Below are 27,926 nucleotides of genomic sequence, written 5' to 3' on the forward strand. Positions count from 1 at the left end.
CTTTCCCACATTTTCCTGTCTTCTTCTGAGCCCTCCAAACTGTTCCAATCTCTGCCTGTTACCCAGTTCCAAAGTCACTTCCACATTTTTGGATATCTTTTCTGCAACACCTCACTCTCATTACCAATTTACTGGTTTTGTTTTTGTTTTTTTTTTTTTTAGATGGAATTTCACTCTTGTTGCCCAGGCTGGAGTACAGTGGCACCATCTCAGCTCACTGCAACTTCTGCCTCCCAGGTTCAAGCGATTCTCCAGCCTCACCCTTCTGAGTAGCTGGGGTTACAGGTGCTCACTACCATGCCTGGCTAATTTTTGTATTTTTAGTAGAGACAGGGTTTCACCTTGTTGGTCAGGCTGGTCTTGAACTCCTAACCTCATGATCCACCCGCCTCAGCCTCCCAAGGTGGTGGAATTACAGGCATCAGCCACTGCGCCCGGCCCACCAATTTACTGTATTAGTCCGTTTTGACGCTACTGATAAAGACATACCCAAGACTGGGAAGGAAAAGAGGTTTAATTGCACTTACAATATCACATGGCAGGGGAAGCCTCAGAATCATGGCAGGAGGCAAAAGGCACTTCTTACATGGCAGCAGCAAGAGAAAAATGAGGAAGATGCAAAAACTGAAACTGCTGATAAAACCATCACATCTCATGAGACTTATGCACTACCATGAGAACAGTATGAGGGAAACCACCCCCGTAATTCAGATTATCTCCCACTGGGTCCCTCCCACAACACGTGGAAATTTTGGGAGTACAGTTCAAGATGAGATTTGGGTGGGGAAACACAGCGCCAAACCATATCAGCAACATAGAAAGGATCACGGGTTGGAGGATTTTCTAGAACAATGGTTCTTAGAAGAGTCAGTGTGAACATGAAGTGGAATAATTGCAAATAAGAAAAAAATAAACAAAAACATGTATTCTCTCAGGTGACTCTTTCTGCTCATGAGCTTCGGATGGTTTCCCAGATGGGAGGAACTGAAAATATCTCATACCAGTCAAATGGTGTAGAATTTCCTGAATATTTTCTTGGATATTTATAAAACTCTAGTGCTGTTAGTAAAGTCTACACTGGAAAACAGATTGATAGAGAAATATCACTGAGGAATAAGAAGAATGATATATCAATTATTCCAAATGAGGTGAATTTGTTGGGTACATTGAAATTTTTAAAATCTATAAGCAGATGATCCTCTATTAATATATGATTCAGACTTTTATTTAGTACCTATTATACAATCTTAAATCAACTTAGTAGTAATACACCTAACTTTATTTTATTTCATTTATTTTTATTTTTTGAGATGCAGTCTCGCTCTTCTGCCAGGCTACCGTGCAGTGGCTTGATCTCGGTTCATTGCAATCTCTGCTTCCTGGGTTTCAGCGATTCTCCTGCCTCAGCCTCTTGAGTAGCTGGGACTATAGGCACACTCCACCACGCCCAGCTAATTTTTGTATTTTTCAGTAGAGATGGGGTTTCACCACGTTGGCCAGGATGGTCTTGATCTCTTGACCTTGTGATCCTCCTGCCTTAGCCTCCCAAAGTGCTGGGATTATAGGTGTGAGCCACCGCATCAGGCCCAACTTTATATTATATATTAAATGACATCTGAGATTTGAGTGTTGTATGAAGTTGCAGAAAAAACAGCAAACAGAAAATATAAAATATTTTATTTGAATAATAGTGATATTTTTCAAAGATTTTTGTGTAAAAGTTAATGTTTTTCATCTCCATTATACAGAAAGGAAATTGAGACTCAGAGATAAAATTATTTGAATGCTATAATTTTTAAAAAATTTATTTTGCTTTATTGCTGTTTTTGTTTTTCTTCTCTTATGTAGGGAATGTCATATTCACTGTTTGGTCTTTTATTTTTTAATGCTGGATAGCTAAGCTTTTAGGCTAGAGTATATTTAATCTTTGATTGACTGAAGTGGAATAAGCCAAGCATAAAGAGACAAACACCATATGATCTCACTCATATATGGAATCTAATACAGTTGAACTTGCAGAAGTAAAGAATAGAATGGTGGCTATGAAAGGCTTTGAGTGGGGTGGGTAAAGTGGATGAAAAAAAGAAAGATGTTGCCCAATGGGAACAAAATTACAGTTATAGAAGAATAAGTTCTGGTGTTCTCTTGTGCATCAAAGTGACTATAGTTAATAATAATCTTTTGAATATTTCAAAATAGCTAAAGGAAAATTTTAAATGTTCTCATAGAAAAGAAATGGAAACTATTTGATGTGATGGATATGCTAATTACCCTGTTTGACCATTCTACAATGTATACATGTATCAAAACACCTATTCCATACATATATATAAATATTTATTATTTGTCAACTAAAATAAAACTTTAAAATGCACTAAATGCTTTCTCCTACTGAATAATAAACAAACAATGAAAACTTTTTAATGAATGAGAAATGTGAGAATTTTCATTTTGGTATTTTATATTTTGATTTTGGCATCCACTAAATAAGCTGTTTTACTTTCTTCTGTTTAGGCACTTTAAATTTATCTCTAAACATTTTAAGATGATTATATAAATAACCACTCTTTCAACTTCTCAAATATTTAATAGTTTACAGACTTATCGTATACATTCTAAATGTTAAGGGACATTTTCACATACTACGATACCTATGTACTTGTTTATATGAATTAGGGATAGGGAGTGTTATAATAGTATCGGATTTAAGTTATAAACACAAGCCCCCACATCTAGATTCTGCTTTTCATATTACTATTTCTTAGAGATGGGTTCTTGATATTTTGCCCAGGCTGTTCTTGAATTTCTGAGCTCAAGCAATCCTACCACCTCAGCCTCACAAATAGCTGAGATTACAGGTTGGCGCCACCAGGCCTGAGTAGAGTCTACTTTCTATCTATATCTTTGGGGAAGTTATTTAACATTTTAGAGCTTCATTTTTTCACTTGGAATTGGCAAAAATATACAGTGACTGCCTCAAACAGGCTATAAGGATTAATTGAGAGAGGTTGTTCACTTTTTTAAAGCAAGCTTGCATAATGCCAAATGCCAACACTTACTATTACTTGATAGAATCTTCAAATCTCATGAAGTCAGTTATTTTTTTATCTTCCTTTGAAGATAAGGAAATGAAACAGAGAGAGGTTAAGTAAATTGCTCAAGATTATACAAATAACAGAATGCAAAACCACGATTTGAATTCAGGTAGTCATATTTACAGTTCAAATTCTAAGTAATTATTATTGCCTTGATAACTATATCCATTATTATTATTACTATGATTCTCTAAATGATTGTGGAAGAATGTAATTATCAGCACCAATGAAATGGTGCACTAACTTCAGAGATTATGTGAGAAAGAAATGATGTAGGAATGAAATAGAATTATGTCTATTCTTCAACTAAAAATTGAACAAAAACATGCTGCAAAGCTGTGTCATATCATCTTATTAACATCATTCAAATTCCATCTCCATGTTTCTCTTTTAGGCTATCGACACTCTCATTTAAAAATGCATATGATAATAAAACAGATAATACCCACAAAGAAAACTCTAAACATGGTATTATTATGTAGCTTTACACTTATATATGACGATTTCCCTCTGTGCCAAATGGAACTAGGTCAAGTTTGGACATGTGATACATCTTAACATCAGAAATAAAGATGATCAACTACTGAAATCAGGTCAGTATGCATTGCTAAGCAAGACTGACAGAAGATAAAAGAGTTGTAAAGATCAAGAGATTACAGATTCAAATTTGGCTCTCCTATGAAAATGCATGCATATATCACACCATAACTTATCTGCATTTTAGACATCATTTTCACTTCGTAAGTCTTATTGGCAACATTTTGATTTTAATATTAATTGAGGAAATCTCAGATATTCAGCTTTATGTGTTAAATAAGATTAATATATAGAAAATGCATTGCTTCTGTGCTAACTAGCAACAAGTGACTTACCGTTGAACCAATAAGGCAATGATTTATTAAAAGAGGAAGATAATCTTTTATTTGTAAAGAAAATATGGCTTGTTATATTTATGATAAGTGAAGAACAGATTTTATTATATGAAGCTTTTGTATGTTGTGTTCAAGCCACCAAACACTGTTCTAAAGAAACCAATTTTATTCAGATGTTGTAAGTGTTAATCCTTATCCTGGCCTAATACTTTAAGCAGGAAAAGCTAATCTGGATTTATTTCATCTGAATAACGTCCTATATTAAAACATGATGTAATCTCTTATTCTCTCTACATGAAAACCCTATGTCCTTCTCCCTTTACGCTCAGCTCTCTTCCCTCCTTCCTGTAAATTTCATTAACTGTAGCCAAGTAACCAGAAAATCAGTGAAAGAGGTTAAATAGCTAACACCATAGCAAATGAAATGATAGTGATATCATCACAACATTCCAAAGAAATGGCCCTCCATTGAATTTTAGCCCTATTTCGGATTTTATTTAAGTAACTACTGATGCATAGCACAGTAGATACTCTCTTCTAAATATGACAAATAAAATTTAAAAACAAGAAGCTGTTTTGGATAATATCAAGCAATGCCATGTGTTTCTTAGAAACTGTTTTGCAAAATTTCTGAGCTATACATTTTCAGAGTTTAGCTATTTAGCCATCAGGGGAAAAATGAACTTTTAAGAAATTTTTATTTTCTATTATTAATTTTGTTTAAATTGAATAGGACCATAATAATATATTGTATGAGTCTGTTCTCACACTGCTATAAAGACATTATCTGAGACTGGGTAATTTATTTAAAAAAGAATTTTAGTTGGCTCACAGTTTTGCAGGCTGTACAGGCTGTACAGGCTTTTGCTTCTGGGGAGGCCTCAGGAAACTTAACAACCGTGGTGGAAGGCAAAGGGGAAGCAAGCACGTCTTACTTGGAAGCAGGAAGAAGAGAGATCGGGGAAGTGCTACTCACTTTTGAACAAGCAGATCTTGGGAGAAGTCCATCACAAAGTAACACTAGGGGAATGAGCTAAACCATTAGAAACCTCTACCAAGATCCAATCACCTCCCACCAGGCCCCTCCCCCAACACTCTGGATCACAATTTGACATGAGATTTGTGCAGGGACACAAATTCGAACCAAATCATATATTAAGAATATTTTTCACTAAATTTGTCCACATTTTCAGATCCTCATTTAATGCTAGAGGCAGGAGCACTTTATAAATTCTCCTAAACACTATGTGATTCTTCCATCAAATTTTCCACATTTGCAAATCTGTCAGCCTTTAATTCCATATCACTCTTCTTTCTCATCTTCCTGCAACCTCACATATAAAGCACAGCAAACTTAGACTATTTCAAAAGTATGTATAAGGTATGCTTAAATGCATATGATTGAAGTACTAATGTTACATAATTGTTTAAATGTGCTACTGGTATATAAACATTTTTCTTTTAACAGTGTTTTATTAAATAAAATATACATTTGCTTATTTTCTGAGAGCACACGTTAGTATATGTGCTGTAAAATATAAAAATTGAGCCTTTGGTAAAATTTTGAAGTCTAAATGTGGTGAATACAATATGGTTTTTGTCGGGATCAGTAGACCAATAATACTTTGTGATCAAGGCTCCTGTGTTATTTCCCCAAAGTGTTCCATAAAAGGGTTGTGTCCGGGTCATCGACTTCATCGGCCTTTTGCAAAAACTGCTGTCAATTTAATTATAGTCAAAGAGATCTGTGTTCTATATGATTAACTATAAAATAGAGTTCATTTCCTTGGAATGAATACATCTTATTATAACATTCTACATATTATAATTTTCTGGGCATGGAAAGTATAAATCACATTTGAAAATTATATAATCACATTTTCTTTCTTACAAGAATTCAGTCATCCAGTACTTGTGCAATGGAAAAATATTCCCCTGCCTTCATCACATAATTATTGCAATCTTCACTTTTTTGAGGGAAAGAAATGTTAAAAGTTATAGTCTAGAACTTTCCATTGCCTATAGGAGCTGCTCACAGTAAGACTCACCTCAAGTATTAAACGCCACAAATGAAATACAATATGGTTGAGCTTAGGGACATAATTGGAACAAAACAAAACAAAAATGCACTTGTAAAAAATTTAACTTTACATTATAGTTTCTTCATGACATATTGTCTGTAGTGTTTCATAGAAAAAAATTAAAACACAATAAAATTCACATATTATCAGAGGACCCCCAAATTACTAATTGCTTCAATAAAGGCCAGGTATTATCAAATATGACATATATGATATTTACACTTAATTTTATTTATAATTGTTTTATAAATCAATATGTTATTAAAATGTATTTTGAAAAAAATTTATATAAAATATCTAAAGGAAGAGATCTTATAGAAGTTTTTAAAACCTATTTAGGAAATAATTTGCCATTTGCTTGTAAATTTATATGAAGACTTTATTCACCCTATAAGTATTCCCCCAACCGCCAGATATCTTGTGTGGCAAATGTTTAAAGAAGACATCACAGATGAGGTAAAGCATAAAATTGGCACATATAAATGTAACAATAATTTTTAAAGTACGGATAGGTTGATTTAACATGCAATGTAAAAATAAAAACAAATGGACAAATTTGGATACCTAAAATTATCCTAATGTAGAAGGTGAAGTGTGTCCAAATGTTCAGACTAAATACACAATACAGCAGGGTCATTTATAAATCTAGTTTAAAATGTGAGGTGCCATGTGTGGAGAAAAAAATATTGGCTGGAAGCAGGTTCAATTAGATGGATTCACTCGTGATTAAAAGAAAACATCCAATAAGCATGTATTAACTAAATATTCAGATGCTATCATTGTTACACTTCTTTTGAATTTTACAGGTTCCCTTTGTTATGATTATTTCCATTCATGTGTTTTAGAAATAGAAATCTATAGTTTGTTCACATTTCTGTAGTAAGATGCTTTCTGTATTCAAATACACTTTATATTGACAAAATACTATCCAATTTATTTTAAGTTTTTAAAAGATTTGCTGGCTGCATTACCACATATTTGTCAATATTGCATTTAATTTGTCAAATATATGTGAAATGGTATAATGGTATTTGTGCTCCTCTTTTTAAATTTTTTTTCTTTTTGAGACAGGGTCTTACTCTGTCACCCAGGCTGGAGTTCAGTGGTGCATTCATCGCTCACTGAAGCCTTGACTTCTCCAGGCTCAGGTGATTCTCCCACTTCAGCCTCCCGAATAGCAGGGACTACAGGCACATGCCACCATGTCCAGCTAATTTTTTTGTGTGTTTTTTGTAGAAAACAGTTTTTGGCATGTTACCCAGGCTGGTCTTGAACTCTTGGGCTCAAGCAATCCACCCGTTTTGGCCTCCCATAATGCTAGAGGACAAGTGTGAGCCACCATGCACAGCTTGTTTTTACATTTTTAATCTGTTTATTTTACATATAGTTTAAACTTACATTTTATTGCTAATAAGAACAAAGAACATTATCAGCTGTTACAAGTTAAGTTTTCTATTACTTTTTTTGCCCTACAAAAAAAGCAGCTACATTTGTAAATTAATTTATGAAAAGGAAGAGTCTGGGAATCATTTTATAAGCAATTCAAATAAAACAGAGTTTATATGCATAGAAAACACAGTATTGGTGTTTTAAAAACAAACATGTAATGTGAATTATTAGCTTATATTTAAATATTCCTATTTTAAATATAAAACTTTTATAATATAGTTTTTTAATTTGAAAATGGCCAAGAAACTTTCTATTTTTTACAACAGAAATAACATGGCACATAAAACATAATTAATTTTGACAGAGTAAATATTTCTGTTCTTTACAGATATGAAATAAATTGAATCTTTGTCATATATAGTCAATATATTAGCCTACACTGTGCTGGTTATATCATTTACATATTTTATTTGTGTCAGTAAACACAAAATCATAAATTGACTCATTTTACATCTTCCAATTACGACAAACTTGTCAACTATTAATATTTGGATTTTTGCATCAATACTAAATCAATGTTTGCATAAACCACTCACGTTACAAAACTGTAGTCTGTGCATCCAACTGAATAAGAAATTGCAAGGTGAAAACAGGCTGTCTTTAAGTAACAATATCATTAATGATTAACAGAATGGAATGGTTTAAAAATACATGAGTCAATCTCAACTATTTTTAATGGAAAGATGTGTGTGTGTCTTTTCCTCAAAATGGATTGTTCTGAGGTAAATATAAACAAGGAAAGGCATATACTGTTCCATTTTCTGTCACATTTTGAGAAACATGATAAATCAAAAAAGTTGGATTTGATTAAAAAATTATATTCTGCATCTCTACCTACATCTTACTATTATGCTATTATTGCTAATTCTTAAACTATCCGTAAAATGCTAGTTTTCAGATGTATCATTATGCTTACACAAGTCATTTAAGGTTTTGTGCATTCTCATTCATATTATTTTAGTAGTCTTACCATAAGAAATTATATTTTAGAAACTCCTTAATCATATACTAAATTGCCCTCAAGAGCTTTCTTGATTTTAAACCTCTGTATACCATCCTCTGATTCCATTATTAATTTGCAGATGGTTCACATAGAAGACGTTTGTCTTTTTCTTGGCAGGCATATTAATAATGAAATCATTGCTAATCTTAATTATCTTAATTTGTAATGTCACTTTCATCTATTATATTCCAATGTTTTATGTTAATTGCCAACAGAACACAAAAACATAAACTATATCTTTGAAAAATATTAGTTTACTTTTCTTATGCAGTTTTGGCATTTGGAAGAATAAAAATATTGATCTCTTAGCAAAACAGTATGGTTTATTGTGGATGCCTTTCCAAAATGCTCTTTTTTTTTTTCATTTTATGTCAAAATAATTAGGTTACAAGATGGGACAAAACAAATGAGGTGAAAACATTTTACTGAAATCACATTTATTGTGTGACACAGAGGGTTTCAAGCCTAAACAGTCTTGTTCTAGAGTATATGGCAATATCAAGTTTGTGATTTACCTTATATATGCATATGTCTGTCTGACAGGAGCAGAATTTAGAGTGCATCACCTCGTTCAGGAAGTCAGTTTAATGTCATGAAAATTAAAAAGAAGGCCGGGCGCGGTGGCTCACGCCTGTAATCCCAGCACTTTGGGAGGCCGAGGAGGGTGGATCATAAGGTCAGGAGATCGAGACCGTCCTGGCTAACACAGTGAAACCCTGTCTCTACTAAAAATACAAACAATTAGCCAGGCATGGTGGCACGCGCCGGTAGTCCCAATTACTCAGGAGGCTGAGGCAGGAGAATGGCGCGAACCCGGGAGGCAGAGCTTGCAGTGGGCTGAGATGGCGCCACTGTACTCCAGCCTGGGCGACAGAGGGAGACTCCGTCTCAAAAGAAAAAAAAAAAAGAAAATTAAAAAGAAATTCAAATATTACTACTATTGTATGCAAGTTGATGGGTTCTAAAACTAATCATCTTCCAGGGTTGGCAAACTATGGTGCTGCTGAATAAACCCTGTCACCAATCTGTTTGTGTTGAAAAAGAAATGAAAAATTAGACCCATTTGTCCAGTGTTGATTATGTCAGCTTTTATGCTACAATGACACAGTTGAGGATTGGCAAAAAAAAAAAAAAAATAGGCCATATGGCCTTCAAACCCTAAAATATTTAGAATCTGGCGCTTTATTGGAAAAATGTATAAACCTCTGAGGTCTGAATTATCTTAACTCTGAATCTTTTTTAAAAAAGCATTATGCTAGATGATTGAGGAAATGTTCATCCCCATTCTATCTCTAAATGATTTTTTGGTTTTATCTTGAATAATTTGATTTTTTATGTTATCTAGCAAAGTTTAATTGCTACAAATTTACATAAAATATGTAGACATGTAATTTCCCTGAATTAAAAAAAATTAGTCAATATTTTAATAGGTCTCTTTTTACTTAGTTCTTCTATATTTTGCTTCATATTTATAACAGTGATTTTATGATAGTTAATATATACAGTTTTTTCTCAGTATCTGTGGGGTATTGGTTCCAGGAGCTCCAGCAGATAGCTATATGCTCAAGTTTCCATATCTAAAATGGCATAGTATTGGCATATAACCTATGAAATCCTCCAGTGTATTTTAAATCATCTCAAAATTACTTATAATACATAAAGCAATGTAAATGCTATGTAAATACTTGTTATGCTGTATTATTTAGGGAATAATGACCAAAACAAGTTTGTAAATGTTTAGTATGCAAGCATTTTATTTTTTCAAGTATTTTCCATTGTGGTTTGTTGAGTCCACAGATACAGACCCCATGGATAGGAAAGGCTAACTCTATATATCCTTTGATTTTAGCTTTGTGAGTTTGTATTTCAAACAATAATGGTAATGAATTAAATAGATCTTCATCTTAATGGGAAGAAATAGGAAATTGTTGAATACTATTCAAACAGTTCAAAAAAATTACACAACATTAGTTTGGCCTGTCATGCTTCCAACTCAGACCAAGTAAAAAAATGGCAATGAGAAAACATATATATATAATTTAATGGCATATTAAGTATATTATATACAAATATATACAAATAGGGATACATTAACTTCTTCTGTAGGAGCACATATACAAACACACAAACATGATGTAGGAAGGCTTGTGTATAAAATAGGAAAAAAGTTGTTGTTCCTAATCTCATACTCAACAGACAATACCACTGTGACCCAATCAGCGTTCTCTAGCACAAGATGGGTGTCCTGTAATTCCATTCAATCTGACACTACCTGAAGATAGTGTCAGAACCCGCAGGTTAAGGGCTTTGTCCCCAAAGACTGTCCCCCTCTTCAGATGCCATTCACAAGAGTAGGCTCCAGGTTTTTCACAGCTTTTGTCCTATTTGGTTGGAAATCAGAGCTTTCCACAACTCTCTCCTTGGGCTAAATCATTTTCTAGAGAGACTAACAAAACTCAAAAAAGTGCTTTACTGACTTTCTCTGGTTTATTCTAAAGGATAACACAAAGGATACAGATGAACAGCCAGATAGAAGAGATTAATAGGGTAAGGTATGGGAAGGGGTGGGGAGCTTCCATGTCCTCTCCACGTGTGCCACCTTCCTAGCACCTCCATGTGCCCAGCAACCCAGAAACTCTCTGAACTTTATACTTCGGGGATTTTTATGGAGGCTTCATAATAATTGATCACACAGGAATGATCAATTACTATCAAAATCTCCAGCCCCTCTCTCCTTCCAGAAATGCAAGATGGAGCTAAAATTTCCAATTTTCTCATAAAGCCTGGTCATTAGGGTGATCAGCCCCCATCTAGAAACCCAGTAAGAGTTGCCTCGTTAGAACAAAAGACACTTATGCTACCCAGGAATTTCCAAAGGATTAGGAGTTCTGTGACAGAAACCTGGCCCAAGGACCACATATTAGACAAAAAATATGTGTACAGTACCCTTACTGCTCAGGAAATTACAAGGGTTTTAGAAGCTCTGTGACAGAAATGGAGCAGAAACCAAATATAAATTTTTTATTTTACAGTATCACAGCCTGTGAGAATCCTTCAATAATATTCTGCTATTGTATTTATTACTTTGTCCAACCAAAAAAGATATGCAATTTTTGGAAAATCCTTGGTCACTCAGTAGTAATGCATCCTTTTTTTACATTCAAAATCCAAATATTAACATAATACCGCTAATATATACTTGTAATTCTTTTAACTCTTTAACAATTGATGATTGCCAAAAGAGATATAGAAACATACAATTTACTGTAGAAAATTTAAGAGCAAAAAAATATTTGTCAGGAAGCCAAAAGAGTTAATTTTGAAATTGTGTTTTCACAACAAACATCCAAATAAAGATATTCCTTGGTAGAATATTAGGGTTGAGAGTTTTCAGGAAAGATTATGGTTTACAGTACAGTTTTAGAAATTATCAACTGATACATACTTGTTACATTTTTGCTAGTAAATTTGGTCTTCAAGAGAAAGCATTTGTATATCAATAAAGTAGAGAAAAAAGCAAATAATATTTAACATATTTCTGATTTATTTTGCAAAAATGTCACTAGCATAATTCTGATTCCATGAATTCAAGATAGATATGTCTGTAAAAGACAACATTTCACTTGGGTGTTTGTTTTGGAAAAGAACAATATATCTCTTATTGCCCTATTATGTCATGAGTATACAAGAGTCAAAAGGAATGATATCCCTGAATCTTAACACTCACCTCCTTTTAGTCAAGATACAAAAGATCACACATACAAATCTACTGAATTACCAAGTCATAGATTTTATTTTATTTTATTTTATTATTTATTTATTTATTTATGGCATTTTTTTTTTTTTTTTGACAGAGTTTTGCTCTTGTCAACAGGCTGGAGTGCAATGGCGCGATCTCAGCTCACAGCAACCTCTGCCTCCCAGACTCAAGCGATTCTCCTGCCTCAGCTTCTTGAGTAGCTGGGATTACTGGCACCCGCCACCATGCCTGGCTAATTTTTGTATTTTTGGCAGAGATGGGGCCCACCATGTTGGCTAGGTTAGTCTTGAACTCCTGACCTCAGGTGATCCGTCTGCCATGGCCTCTCAAAGTGCTGCGATTATAGGCATGAGCCACCACTCCCAGCCAGTAGATACTTAAATTATTAGTCAATTTCTTGGTTACTGTGATTATGATAATGTGACCCAGCATAATTCATTTAGGAAAGCTGTAACTCTAACAAAGGAAAAGAGCAATTTTTTTTCTTTTCCTTTTTTTTTTTTTTTTTTTTTTTTTGAGACTGAGTCTCTGTCGCCCAGGCTGGAGTGCAGTGGCGCGATCTTGGCTCACTGCAACCTCCTCCTCCCGGATTCAAGCAATTCTCCTGACAGCCTCCTAAGTAGCTGGGATTACAAGCACACCCCACCATGCCCGACTCATTTTTGTATTTTTAATAAAAACGGGGGTTTCGCCATGTTGGCCCAGCCGGTCTCGAACTCCTGACCTCAGATGATCCGCCTGCCTGGGCCTCCCAAAGTGCTGGGATTCAGGCGTGAGCCACCTCTCCCAGCGGAAAAGAGCAATGTTTAAATTTACAAATCAGTGTTACAGTGATAGGAATAGATAGGTATATATGTAATCTTATCTTTCAGAAAATGTCATTCATGTATCTGTTCATAGTATCAATCAATCTTGATGCTGAGAATTAAAATTTAATAATATATTTTTATTAGTAAAAAAGAAAGGTAACTGAAAAGGGCATTAACTTTTTTTTTTTTCTTTTGAGACGGAGTCTCACTCTGTCACCCAGGCTGGAGTGCAGTGGCGTGATCTCGGCTCACTGCAAGCTCAAACTCCCGGGTTCACACCATTCTCCTGCCTCAGCCTCCCTAGTAGCTGGGACTACAGGTGCCCGCCACCACGCCCGGCTAATTTTTTTGTATTTTTAGTAGAGACGGGGTTTCACCTTGTTAGCCAGGATGGTCTCGATCTCCTGACCTTGTGATCCACCCGCCTCGTCCTCCCAAAGTGCTGGGATTACAGGCGTGAGCTACCGTGCCCGGCCAGGCATTAACTTTTAAAATCTGTTTTACAACTTATGGGCTAAGGAGTACGTTGAAGTTGTGTGGGCTCATTAGTTTTTTCAGAGACTCATTGTGGAGTGGCATGTCTTTGTAGACTGTGGCCTTCCAGCATCTGTTTAATGGCAAGTTTGAGTGTCTGACCAAAGCAAGATCCTATTGCGGCTGTTTTATAGACACATTCTTCAGTACTAAAAGTGATATTGAAAGAGATGAAGAGAGACATAGAGTTGGGATGGAGAAAACTGTTAAAAATGAAACAGGTGTATTAAAATATTCTTTAAAAATTCACAAGGTGTGCCAAGTTTGGTTTTTCGATAGATATCTTTTTAACACTGACAAGATCCATCACATAACAGAGAACCTAGTGTTCACCTTGAATATTTAGCTCTTGAACAATTTTAAGTTCAATTCAATTACAGCTTTGTGAGTGTAACATACTAGAAATGAAGTTGTTTATCAAATTCACTAGAATAATTACAGATTTATATGTTTTAATGCTGAGTGTATGGGTCCCATCTTGTTTCTTTTAAATCACTGCAGTTCCACACTGCTTTTTTCTTCATAAGCTTTACTTCACTTCCAGATATCTGATAGTTTTCTAAGCTCCTTAAAACAACAGAAAATGAAAGCGTTTTTGATTAAATAAAACCCTTAAGATGAATTCACATAGTTAATTTAGGCAAACATTAATAGTTCTCTGAACTCTCTAAGACGCACAACTAAAATTAAGTTCAAACATGTTCCTATTATAAGAATTACATTAATTCAAATACATTCCTTTTATAAGGATTACATTAGATCATGAACTTTACATCCATGGATGCTGTATTTCTATTCTCCTACTTTTGTAGACTTAGTATGTGGCTCCTTGCCACCTTCATCTGATTGTTCTTAATTATACTGTTTACACACATAACTCTTCACATTAAATAAAATATTTTAAAGTTTTCAGTTGGTTTATTGTGCTAACTGCAGTGTTTTTGTGTAATGACACTCAGATGATGTCAATAGAAACATATTATTAGAGATGATTATGCAATTTTCTAGAATTCAGTGGTGTTTCCATGATATTTAAATTCATTTTTACCAGAAGCAAGTAGCTGGAAAACAAATGATGGCAAATCTAAGACAAAGATATCACTTTTCAGTATCTTCAATAATAGTGCAGTCTATTATTATTTGGTTAAAACAAAAGAGAGACTAATAATCAATATCATTATATTTTGAGTGAGTAGGTCATATATGTTTGATTAGTCAAATACATATGTAAAATAAAACATGTAATAAGAAAGGACATCTGTTTTTCATAAACTTAATACTTGCATTAAAATAATCTAAACATCGTGACATATCATATGAATAGATGAAGTATTAATATACTAAATTTCCGTTAATAAAGCTTTAAAAATTAACATATGTAAATAATAATAATTATAATATAAGATTGTGAAATGAGAGTAGTTTATTATTCAAAACACTTATTTTACATGATCTTTAAAGTAATTGTTTCTTTTTAAGTATTCCTTTCCTATGATGTTGAACCATGGCATGGATGATGACTTTCTATAATAGTTCAGGGTTCCAAAACACTATATGGATTGTATTTCAAATAACTTGTTTCTGGGTCTTGCATAGTTTGTTTAGATAATAGAATAGCTGAAATCACAAATGAAACGGCATGTAGAATATACCACTCAGGAAAATCAAGTTGCTGTTTTCAAAATATACCTATTAACTCCTTCAGGAAAACTTACTTTTGTTAAATTCATTTATTATACACATAGAGAAAATATTGCAGCTGAAACTGAGTCCTATAATGCAGTCATATAATGAAGTAAGAATGAATTAAATATCTGGAGGAGAGATTGGCCAATTTCCATTAAGTAGGCTGGGGCCATTTTGGAGTGGGAGTACTTCTAGCATTTCCCTCAGGGTGGCTGTGACCAAGACACAAAAGCAGGAGAAAATGATAAAAATACCAAAGGGGAGCTCATAAGAAGGGAGTGAGTGTAGGATGGTAACACAGGCCATAGAAAAAGAGCAAAAGGATTCATGAACAAGTCCAATTGTTGCCCATTGTGAAGCCACATATGTCTTCATGAGAGGCCACATAGAGGAACTAAGTTGAATCTGGTTTGACTTGTTCCCCCATGCAGGATTTGCAGACCAGTATGAGGGAACAGTGTGCACACTGTTCCTATCTGAGGTAGAGAGAGGTGTCCTAAGCAAGGTATAAGCAAATGTCTTTATAAATTCATTTTCAGGGAATTTGAAAGACCTTCCTGGAGGAGGCAGCACTGAAGAATGGGTAAGGTTTATACCTGTATTGTTGCTGAATACAATTATAATACTCAGGTTTTAGGATAAAAAACATGTTCATAAATTGCCAAAATAAAAGATAGATTATTTCTAGATGCAATATGCGCTGATATCCTATACCTTCTTAAACATTACCTTTAATCTATTAAGGCTTTTCCTTCCCTGTAACTATTTTTCTCATTTATCTATTTGTATTTCTTCACTTTGTTTTAACATCTGCCTTTAGAGTCACTTTTTAAATAATTTTCTTAGAGTGTTTTTATTTCATTTGGGCTCTTGGATACTTCATGTCAAGAAGTTATGAATCAAATTTTTACTAATTCCTTAACTGAGATTTATATTACTATTACTTCCTTATTCTCTGACCTGTCCAGTAACGATGATGACAATGAATAATACCTGCCTTTTCTCCTATCCCAAACACTTTATTAGACTCCTCAAATTATCTAGAATTAAATTCTACAGAAAAAAAAAATCAAACAGGTGTATTGATCTCATTCAATAGATGAGATCAGTGAGCCTCCAAAAGGTTAAGTTACTTTCCTAAATGTTAATCCCAGTCTCACTGATGCCAAAGCCCCAGGCTTCTTCATGGTTATATTCCGTGCACTTCTGTAGAGCTGGCAGAGCCAAGCCTAGAGACTGTGTCTTAACTTCCTAGCCCTTCCAATGTATGTCTGACTGCATTTGAAAACTGCAGGTACTTATAGCACAGCTGGAAGAAATGGAGAAAGAAAGGATTATATTTTTTCATATTACCCTATGAAGATCAGAACAATCTACCAGATTATTATTTATATATGATAAAAAAATGAGCTAAACCATTTAAATCAACCCTTTGGGTTAGAGAGGTCAAAATAGTGAAATTGATGACCCAGCAGGCAATCTTTCTTGTGCTTTTTTTCCTTTCCTAAAGTACCATGTGTTGTTATATATGTCCTTGGAGAAACTATGTGTTTAATATTTAGTCTATTTAATATTTTAACTCTGAGCTATTGCTCACTGAGGCAGAAATCTGGATACTGAAGTCATACAGCTAAGTCCTATTAGAAGGCTAAAGAAACTACTTACAATTTCAGAATGTTGATCTGGGCCATTTGCTGTGAATTGCAATGAGGCAGAAAATGCATTTTAGAGTTTGCTGTATTAGAGATAATGGAACTACTTTGCTCAAGAATGAAGAGATAATTTAAATATAATTTTTTGCTTCATATACAATCTCACTATATGTTTTAGAGTCACTTGTCTTATATAATGCTTATCTTTGCAGTTTTAATGTGACTATGACATTTTATTAGCTTCAAATGCCTATTCCCCAGATTTACTATCACACTGTTGCCCTACCCACCCCACCCCACTCCACCGCACCCCCATTTTTATGGAAATGGATCTCCTTTTTAGTGGTTGTTTTTCTGACTTCTGCCTTGAAGATAGTTCTTGACCTCTCACTGATGCATCAGTGCTATGCTGTGACAGCTGTCATATATTTGCAGATCTGCTTTGAATGCTTTGTTTGTATAACATCCCTTCACTTCACCTTTTTCCATGTTTTTGATGCCACTCGCTCAGCTTAATCTATTTGTGATGTGAAATGAATGAGTTTTCTTACACACGCATGAAAAGGAGAAGTGAAGGAAAAAGACAGGAAAATCCAAACATGAGACCGTTTTGGACAACTATTGGTTGTGGGATTCCAAGGTTAAAAGTGTGAATTACTTTCGGACCTGGGTTGATGAAAATTTTTATGCCATTTGTAGCTCCATTTAGCTTTGTGATGCATCCAATCTTATGGATAGCATAATCATTCACATATAACCTGTAATATTATGCTGTTGACACATTTTAAAACAATAGTGAAATCCTAACACCATAAGATAAAGGATTTATTATTCTTATCTTATAAACAGACATTCTTAAGAGAGTCCATAATGTACTTTGAGACATTTTCTGAGGTGGGCATCTGAAGCTCAGCTTGCAGTTTTTGTCATCCAGTTAATCGGTAAGATTTTATGGCGTTTGCCTCATAACAATTTGTATGGACAATCTTTCATTAACCTCTGCTTCTGCATTTTACTCTTATCACCAAGTCCAAATCACATCCCCAGGAAGTAAACTAAGTTTTATTTGCTAAAATGTGTTTATAATATATGTATGTGTGTATATGTGCTAAATACAGTAAGTTATAACAATTGACAATAAAGAATGACTGGTCTCAAGGATCCAGTGGTTTAGTGGATGTTTTGTTAGATTTATTCAAGAGATTTTGTTTTCATATTGCTTGATGGTATCTTTTAAGAGGTGTCCATATATTTATTACAGTCTGTTTCTCTTTTGTGGCTTTCATTTCCAAACTTTTTTCTCTCTTTTTATCACTGAACAAAAAGTATGTACTGCACCCAGCTGGCAACTAACATAATTATATTAGCTAGCTGTCTTTACAAATACCACTCTACTATCTTCATTGATGTGATTTATGACTTTGACCGAACTTTTCCAGTAAATTCTTGCTAAGGTAGATAAAAGTTGCTCATTTTATTGCTCATTTCAGGAACTGTCTCAAATCCCATTGTTTTTCTTCATTTATTTATTTTTATTTTACTTTAAGTTCTGGGATACATGTGCTGAACGTGTAGTTTGTTACATAGGTACACATGTGCCCCGGTGGTTTGCTGCACCTATCAACCCATCATCTAGGTTTTAAACCCCACATGCATTAGGTATTTGTCCTAATGCTCTCACTCCCCTTGCCCTCGACCCTCCGACAGGCTCCTGTGTGTGATGTTCCCCTCCCTGTCTCTGTGTGTTCTCATTGTTCAACTCCCACTTATGAGTGAGAACATGCGGTGTTTGGTTTTCTGTTCCAGTCTCATAATCCCATTTTAAATAAGTCAAAATGTTCAACTTTCTATAGACAGTATCAAATAATTAATCCTCCAAGACCATTAAAAACCTTATGGAAGGCCAGATATGGTGGCTTATGCCTGTAATCCTAGCATTTTGGGAGGCCAAGGCAGGCAGATCACCTGAGGTCAGGAGCTCGAGACCAGCCTGGCTAACATGGTGAAACCCTGTCACTAGTAAAAATACAAGAATTAGCAGAGCATGGTGGCAGGAGCCTGTAGTCCAGCTACTCGGGTGACTGAGGCAGGAGAATCACTTGAACCCAAGAGACGGAGGTTGCAGTGAGTTGAGACTGTGACACTGCACTCCAGCCTGGGCTACAGAGCAAGATTCTGTCTCAAAAAAAGAAAATTTAAAAAAAATTTAAAACCTTATAAAGTTGTTTAAGTATTACTATTGGGAAGCCAGAATTTGACAATTTTGGAGGTCCAAGGAGAACAAAATTAAGCTGTTTTCCTCTCTATGTCACAATGCTTTCCATTCAGAAACAGCACTTGCTTCTGCAAGTCCTTGGGCATGTAGCTTGAGTGTCTCTCAGAACACGATAATTATCGGTAATTAATTAGATTGTGTCTGAATGTTAATTTCTTTGCATCAAAGCTCCTCAAATACCAATTTAATTTCCTATCCTTGTGTTAAAAAAACCTTTCCTAGAGACCCTTTGATCATCTGATCAGATGTGAAAACTTCCGTTCTTTTATTTGTGTTAAGAACACTGTTATTTGTCTCTCTCTCCCCCCTGCCCCTTTTTGTTACATGTCTTTTAATAGGAAAGTACTCAAGAAAGAAGATAGACATAGACCCCAGTAAGCCCACTCTTCAAGCCAAACCTGGTGAATAAAAAATTCAGAGCGTTCCTTATACTAGCATTCTTTAGTCCAACTTTACCTCAGGTCACTTATCAAAACTTTCTAAGGAGTTTCCACAGTGTGTTCTTGTTTTGTCTGTGAACATTTGAATCTGAGAGAGATCCCTTAACAATACTTTCTAATAAAAAGTGCAAAATAGTTGGGTGAACAAATTAGTTGGTCACAGTCCAGACATTAGGCTGAGGGTCCCAAAACATGAAGTCATAGCAACTATTTTAGCAACAATTTCAGTGGGTTTATTTTAGTCCAAATTTTAGACAGTGTTCCCTCTGGGACTTACTACTACTTCATAAATGTATTTATGCTATAACTCATATTGGTAGACTGATATTTTAAATGCTATAATTTAAAATTACAGTGGCCAATTTTGGAAACTTGATACAAAAACTTTATTGCTTAAGAGGTGCCTTAGAATCAAAAGGGAGCAATATTTCAAATACTAAATGCAAGTGCTTATTTCAGATAATGTTTGGCAGTGTATCAAATAAAAGGTTACAATTTAATGTGGCATCATGACATTTACAAAATTGTGAAATCATCACTACACATTAGGTTAGATAATTTTCATCTTCCTAAGAAGAGATCCTATACCTACTAGCTGGGGCCCAACATCTCTTTTCCCCAACTCACTGACTTCTTCAGTCCTTGGCAACTATGATTCTACTTTCTATTTCAGTAGATTTTCCTATTCTGGACCTTTTATAAAAATTGAAATATACAACACATGGTCTTTTATGACTATATTATTTTCCACAGAAAAAATGTTATGACATCTTGATATATATATACCACAGTTTCCTTAATCAATCCACTGTTGGTGGGCACTTAGATTGATTCCATTTCTTTGTTGTATAAATCTTTTGCACTTTTAAAATAGTTTTTAATATATATATTATATATTATGTATATAGGTACTAAAATTGACAAAATTCAACACAGGAAATTAAACTCTTACCCTGAAAGAACATAAGCTGGGTAAAATTTTCCCAAGCCAAAAACTGAGACACAATTTGAGAGGATTCCTGTGTATTAATAATGACTGCAGATCACAGATTCCATAATGATTACATTAAAGTATGACATCACTATATGGATTAACCATGTTCTCAGCAACTTTACTTTTTCCTAGAAAGCCCCAATATAAATAGTACTTTTAAGGGTTAAAATGAGCTCTTCAATCACCTTCTTTTTTCCTAAGCAGAAACATTATGTAATAACATCAGAAATCCATCCACTTGATCTCACATTTCATCTATGTATTTGGTCTTTCTAATTAAATACCCTAACCTCCTTAATACCCTAACAACTCAATAGTCTTTCTCTTCATTTCATTGTCTTCTGTGATTAAAAACAACAACGACAACAACAACAAAACACCTAGGTGAACATACTCTTCTGTTGTTTCTCTGCTTGCACTCAAGCAGCTGAGTTCTCTGGGAATAAATCATAATGTGTGAAAACAGGTACTACTATTAATTCATCATCACTCACATAAAAATGGCAAAAGAGCAATCCATAAAAACCAATTTTCTTCGTTCTTTCTTACTTTCATAGTCCCATGAATAAACTCCCTAACACACCTTTAAGTTGACAAATGAAATTTTTATACTTTTATTAAATTGCAAAGATGTAATTTTTGCCATATTGTATATCATATAAATTCTTAAATAAAATTTAAATAAGATTTCATTAAAACTTCAGAGCAGCATATTTTTCTTGTTTCATGTATGTAAAATGTCTGTTATGTAAACGAATTGGCAAGACCAGACTTCATAGTCAAACCAATCAGCTACATCAGGCCTACTTTCTGTCAGAAAGTGTCTTACATCATTTTTCAATTTGAATAGAAACGTTAATACATGCCCTCATGACAAATACATTACTTTTGAAATTTGACTCTAATATAACTATCAACTAGCTAAAGCATGAAGACTTGCCATGATTTTGTCATTTTTATGTAATCAATTACTGTCCCCTTTAATATTTCTTGCTTAGCCTCTATGGGGGATATATTTTAGAATCAAATTGACTCTTTGTCATCCTAGAAGGATCCAGAAATGCATTATGTTAAGTTAATAATTGAAATGTTTTGTGTGTTTGTGGAGAAAAATGGATGATTGTGAAAGAGGTAGAAAAGCAGAACTGAAAAACTCTCTTCAGACATTACTCCTCTAGGAAAGAGTGCATTTTGGAAAATGAGATACTGAAAATATCTCAACCAATCTGCTGCCTTAATAGTCTTAGATTTATCTTTATACACATACTTTGGAAATCACAGCAATTCTACCACATTCCTTTGTTGATAAATTTGTTGATATGCCTTGCGAACCCCAAAAATTTGAGACAGGTCTCAGTTAATTTAAAAAGCTTATTTTGCCTAGGTTGAGGACACGCCCACAACACACCCTCAGGATGTCCTGATGACATGTGCCCAAGGTCGTGAGGGCACAGATGGTTTTATACATTTAGGAAGACATAAGACATCAATCAATATATACAAGAAGTACATTGGTTTGGTCTGGAAAGGTGAGACAACTTGATGCAAAGGCAGGAAGAAGACTCAAAGTGGGGAGAGAGCTTCCAGGTCACAGATAGGTGATACATAAATAGTTCTTTTGAGTTTCTGATTAGCCTTTCCAAAGGAGGCAAATCAGATATCCATCTATCTCAGTGAGCAGAGGAGTGGCTTTGAATAGAATGGGAGGCAGGTCTGCCCTAAGCAATTTCCAGCTGGAGTTTTCCTCAGTGATCTTGGGGGCCCAAGATATTTTCCTTTCACAACCTGCAATAATTTTTCTGAGGCTCCGCTATCCTCAAACCTTGTCATCAATGGTGACTCCTTTTCTTCTTTTTTTTAATTTTTATTTTTTTGAGACAGGATCCTGCTCTGAAGCCCAGGTTGGCAGTTGATGCTTTTCCATGTAACTTTTAGTCAATTTTTTAAACATTTATTTTTTAATACAACTTAATACATTTAATGAAATATTGTGTTGTGTAGGAATTGCAGGGGTTTTGTTTGTTTGTTTGTTTTTTGAGACGGGGAGTCTTGTTCTGTTACCCAGGCTAGAGTGCAATGGCATGATCTCAGCTCACTGAAACCTCCAGCTTCCGGATTCAAGTGATTTTCCTGCCTCAGACTCCCAAGTAGCTGGGAATTACAGGCATGCGCCACCATGCCTGGCTAATTTTTGTATTTTTAGTAGAGACAGGGTTTCACCATGTTGGCCAGGCTGATCTCCAGCTTCTGACATCAGGTGATCCGCCTGCCTCACCTCCCAAAGTGCTGGGATTACAGGGGTGAGCCACCATGCCCGGCCAGAATTGCAGTTTTTAACTATTATCTTTCAATATTTTTTGCCTTATTTGCCATGAATTATTTTATAATTCAACATTGAAAATAAATCCTTTTATTCTAATTCGTAAATTTTGGAGAATTGCATATCTCTCTTTTATCCATAAAAAATCAAAATATTATTTAATTGCATTTTACAGTTTCATAAATGCCTTGAGGAACATCATCTCCCTTTTGGGAAGTTATGCCAAGAAATCCTTGCATGACATTGTTTTATAAAGGAAAAGACTGAGATATCCGGTACTAAATGAGGTGTTAGATCATGCTTTGAGGGAAAGTGGAATTAAATTCACACAGATCAGACTCCTTCTCTTTCTGTGGAAGCACATCCAAAACTTTTATCCATTGTCAAAAAAAAGGCATTTCACAGTATATATTCCAAACGTAATTAAAAGTATTGGAGGACAGGTGAAATTTATTGGCCAGAATTGGAATTTTATTGATTTATTGAATCAACCTGATGGATTAGGAAACTCCAAGACTCTATAAGTATAAAATATTTAATAAGACACATTAAATAAAATCCTGATAAAAATTTATATAAGCAAAATAGCAAATTTAGTGATCTAGTGACAAATTATCAGGTATATCAGTGACTGAGAAAATAAAGATTTCATTAAATCTAAGCTTGGAATCATCTTAGTTACTTCAAGGGAAATATTTGATGTATATTACATGACATACATATGAAATGTGCATATGCATTTTTATTGCTGACTTGCAAACCTCTTCCTGTAAACTTACAAACTATTCCCAATGGGAAATAGTTTAGTTAGACTAAGACATCAGATAAGTGCAAGAGACATAAAATAAGAGTGGCTTAAAAAATCGTAGGTAGATTTGATTATTACACATTGTACGCCTGTCTAAAAACATCATGTATACTTTATACATATATACAACTATTATGAACCCATAACATTAAAAAAATTGAAAAACAAATTTTTAAAAAGAAAAATTATTTCTCTGTCATGTAAAAGTTGGAGCTTGTCAGGCATGCTATTTCAAAAAGTTACCTGGAGTCCAGCTCCTTGTGTATTATGGCCACACAATCTCTATGGAATGTTTTCATTCACACACTCACAGACAACTCACGACCCCGTGTTTACAGCAGACGCTGAGAGGTGAAAAGAGAAAATAAAAGACATAGACCCACCTTCTAAGGAAACAACCAGGAAATTGTACACATTAATTCCGCCTATATTCTTTGCCAGAATATACCCATACCTGGCTGCAAAACAAACACAAATAACTGGAGTATATCATCTGTATTCTAGCTAGGTGTGAGCCCAGTATAAATTCACACTATGAAAATGGCGAAAAAAAGAAATTGGCATGTACAACTTTCAGAATTTGCAATTTGGGAGGTACGAGATTAACTAAAAATGTCAAAATTAGCAAGTCAAAGTCAGATCTTAAATATATGTAGGTACTATTTTGTATGCTTATTTACATTTTTATTTCTAAAGGGGCAGTATACTTCACTAAAAACTTTCCGAACATATATACCAAACATTAAGAGGTAGAAATGCTTTCATTTCACTGAAAAATTTCTCATGTAGATATGTTTTATTTTCTGTAACTGCAGGTATAATTTTAAATGATAATATAAGTCCTCTAATGCTTGCCAGAAAAAAAATTTTAATAGGACTTCTATATTTATATTAAAGGATTGTACAAATGGTAATAAAGAGTTAAAATTTGATAAATGAATGGTTTTGACATAGAATGTCACACAAGAAGTTTAAATAAAATTAGTGCTTTTTTAATTGAATAAATGGTTGTAAAAAAGTATTTGTATTCAAGTGTTTTCTACCCAATAAACTATAATATCTCCTGGAAAAATATTCAGCGCCTTGCCACTATTAAACATCAATCAATTTCTTTTAATATGGCTAGTATATTGGAATATACTAGTAGACAGGCAAATAATTGTTGCTTTCATAAAGACTGTATTCTGTTGGGAGACACTTGAATCTAATTATGCACAAATCATAATAAATGCATGATTACCAACTGAGATTTTTGACTATTAAAGAAACCATTCATGTAAATGAAAATAAATAAATCTTAATTAGGATAGGGATTGGGGTAGGGCTTTAGCGGCTATTCTGTAGAAATAACTGTTTATTCTAGATTTGAAAGGTAAGTAATTTTAAAGAGGCTCGAGAAGAATACAATGAAAAGAAGAAACAGCATGGACTCTTCTACAAGGAGGGAAGGAACATGAGAGATTTGTGAAACTGAGAAACCAACCAGCATTTAGAAATTAATGGAGGGTGCAGTGTGAGATGAATATGAAGTTGTTGGCAGAGACAAGATCACTCTAGGTCATAAAACCCACCATGTCAGCTATTTTTATATTAATCCTAAGAGAAATGTGATTTAATCACAGAGGCAGCACATACAGGGGTTAAAATCATAGATTCTGAAATCCCAGCTCTGCTATTTACTAGCTGTGTGACCTTCATAACTTCCTCCTGACAGTTTTTTTTCTCTGAAATGAGAATAACATATTATCTACTTCTTAGAGTTCTTATGGGTATAATTGAATTTATAATCTTAAAGTATTTAAAACACTGCCAAGATCATAATAAATGCCAGGTAAGGATTTGATAAATGTGCATTTGAAAATGTAAAACGCGAGAGGCTAAAATAAAAACCTATTATTTAAGAAGTTAATTTTGCAGCCTAGAGAAGCTGATAACCAAGGACTCCTAGTTTTCTGACTTTCAGAGACTCTGTTCTTGTTTCTAAATGCTAAGATTACCTGAGAGAAGCCACTTTGCAATGTGTATGCTTCCCATTGACGTTTGTCACCATGCTTCATCTCCAAATTGGGACCATAAGTCCATCCTTTGCTCTTCTCCACGAACTGAATTATGCATAGGGCTTCCATTCTACTCATCCCAGGAAGAAACAGTCCCCATAGGATGTCTTCCCTGTGGAACTAATTATGGTTATTAATTGTATGCAAAATTAAACTGTAAAGTGGAGTAAAAGCTTTGTGCAGAAGCATATTTAATTGAGTGCTAATTCCATTGTGATTATTTTAAATAATTGGAGCGTGGTAGTTAAAAAAATGTATAGCAATGGTTTGCTGGACAGCTAAAAAAAACCCTGTAAAAAAAAAACCTTTCCAGGTTTTTTACCTGGACAGGTAAAAAACCCTGCGTATGATCACAAATGCCAAGGTATTCAAAAGATGGTTTATTTTATTTGTCAGTCAAAAGGTATTGCTCAATTTGATTTGCTCTAACATTCTCTCACACTTGATCCTCATGTTGTGTAGGAAATATTTTCAGATTACATGCAGAAAACTACCTATGAAGACATCAATCAGGGCAGCAAAACTAGTACTGGATTTTCTAAATGTATCCTAAAGGATAGACCTGAAATTGATGAGGGAGAATGAAGATGTGGCTTTTTTTGTGTTACATTCGTTGTCCTAATATATCTTATAGTGCTTGCAAATTTGATTTTCTTAAACCATACATGGAATACAGTTGTTTGTCAAGGGTTAAAAAGCATGGCAAGTTCTGAAGTAAACATGTACAAAGGTCATACATAGTATCCATACTGAGTCAGGGAGGCTTTGTTGTGAAAAAGACACTTATATTTTCCTTCAGAGTTGAAACTATTTCTTACAAAATTGAAAGTAGATAATAGATTATAAATCAATAAATCAGCAAAATGTTACCTTATCCAGGGGATGTCTAACATCAGGTCAGTTAAAATGAATAATTACTTTAAAGCTGAGGTGTGGATCATCTTGGTATCCTTCCAAATCCCAGATGTCCTACCTGAAATCAAGTCCAACCTCTTTAACAACCTCTCCAAAACAATCTTGATTGCTTCGTGTTCATACATCATAAATTGGTTTAAAATAGAGAGGCACAATATCCAAGATAGTATAGAATCATAAGAAAACTTTTAAAAACTCTTATAAAAATATAAATGCATTAATTTTAGTAATATTTGGAGCAAAATTATGTGTAGTTTTATGAATGCATATTTTATTAATACATGGATTTTTCTATGAAATTATCAGGCTTAGTATGCTTTATTTCAAGCATAAGATAGACAGTAATGAAATGGGTTTACTTTATTTTTCATTGCAAATATGCCAACAGCTAATCACCTATTTTATTTTTTAAATTGTTTATGTCTTGAGAAAACAAAACTATCTAAAGTTAAGCCTTGCTGAGAGTAAGCATTGTTTATTTGTGTTAACATATACATTATCGAGCATCTATTCGGCATAGAGAATCTTGTCTAATCATTTTTATTTGGTAGTATTTGAAGTCATTCCCTTTTTTCATATTTATTTGCAATACAAAAATGTTTCCAATTTGAAGATAAATTAATTTTATCATTTTTCTGAGAAAACAGAGACAAAAAGACGTTTTAATAACTAGCTTATATTGAAAAACTGAGTTTTAGCATGTAACCTTTTTAAGCTAGTTATATTTGAGATAATTAGTAAGGATAAGCAACGTCTAGAAGCTGAGTAAGTCATAATTAATTTCAGCTATCTCTGGTAAAAAAATTCATGGATGAAAGAAATTTCAGAAAGAATTTTATTTGACTAAAATTAGCAAGAAAATAATTAATCCAGGAAAATTTTCTTGATAAACCATAGGTAGGTTGATATTCATTAATTTTCTCAAAGATAACAAGGTCACCTTTTCAGCTCTAATACCAGCACTCTCTTAGCAACACCTGATCTGCATAGATATTGATTTCTCCTTCAGTTCTCAAATTGGGTTCACTGGTCGAGTTGTAAGGAGCTCCCTCTGCACTACTTGTTGCTGATCAAGGTATGTTTATTAAGAGTGAAGCTGCTTAGCTTTTCCAAGATTCCACCAAGATAATCAGAATCCGGAATATTCAAAACAGTTTTTTTAAAAATACACACACG

General features: G+C 34.1%; 2 long non-coding RNA genes across 2 annotated transcripts in view; both read right to left on the reverse strand.

The window, feature by feature from the left end:
• Positions 1-27,926, reverse strand: part of LOC129136787 (uncharacterized) — a 147,088-nt gene that overhangs the window by 985 nt on the left and 118,177 nt on the right. The window lies entirely within an intron of this gene.
• Positions 14,039-27,886, reverse strand: LOC107968071 (uncharacterized). The gene is made up of 5 exons (XR_001708953.1): positions 27,728-27,886; positions 25,776-25,955; positions 24,022-24,122; positions 16,955-16,983; positions 14,039-14,170 (listed from the first exon to the last, which is right to left on the reverse strand). It is a non-coding gene; the product is annotated as an uncharacterized LOC107968071 (long non-coding RNA).

Source organism: Pan troglodytes, chromosome 14 (genome assembly GCF_028858775.2).
Source record: "Pan troglodytes isolate AG18354 chromosome 14, NHGRI_mPanTro3-v2.0_pri, whole genome shotgun sequence".
Lineage (NCBI taxonomy): Eukaryota > Metazoa > Chordata > Mammalia > Primates > Hominidae > Pan > Pan troglodytes.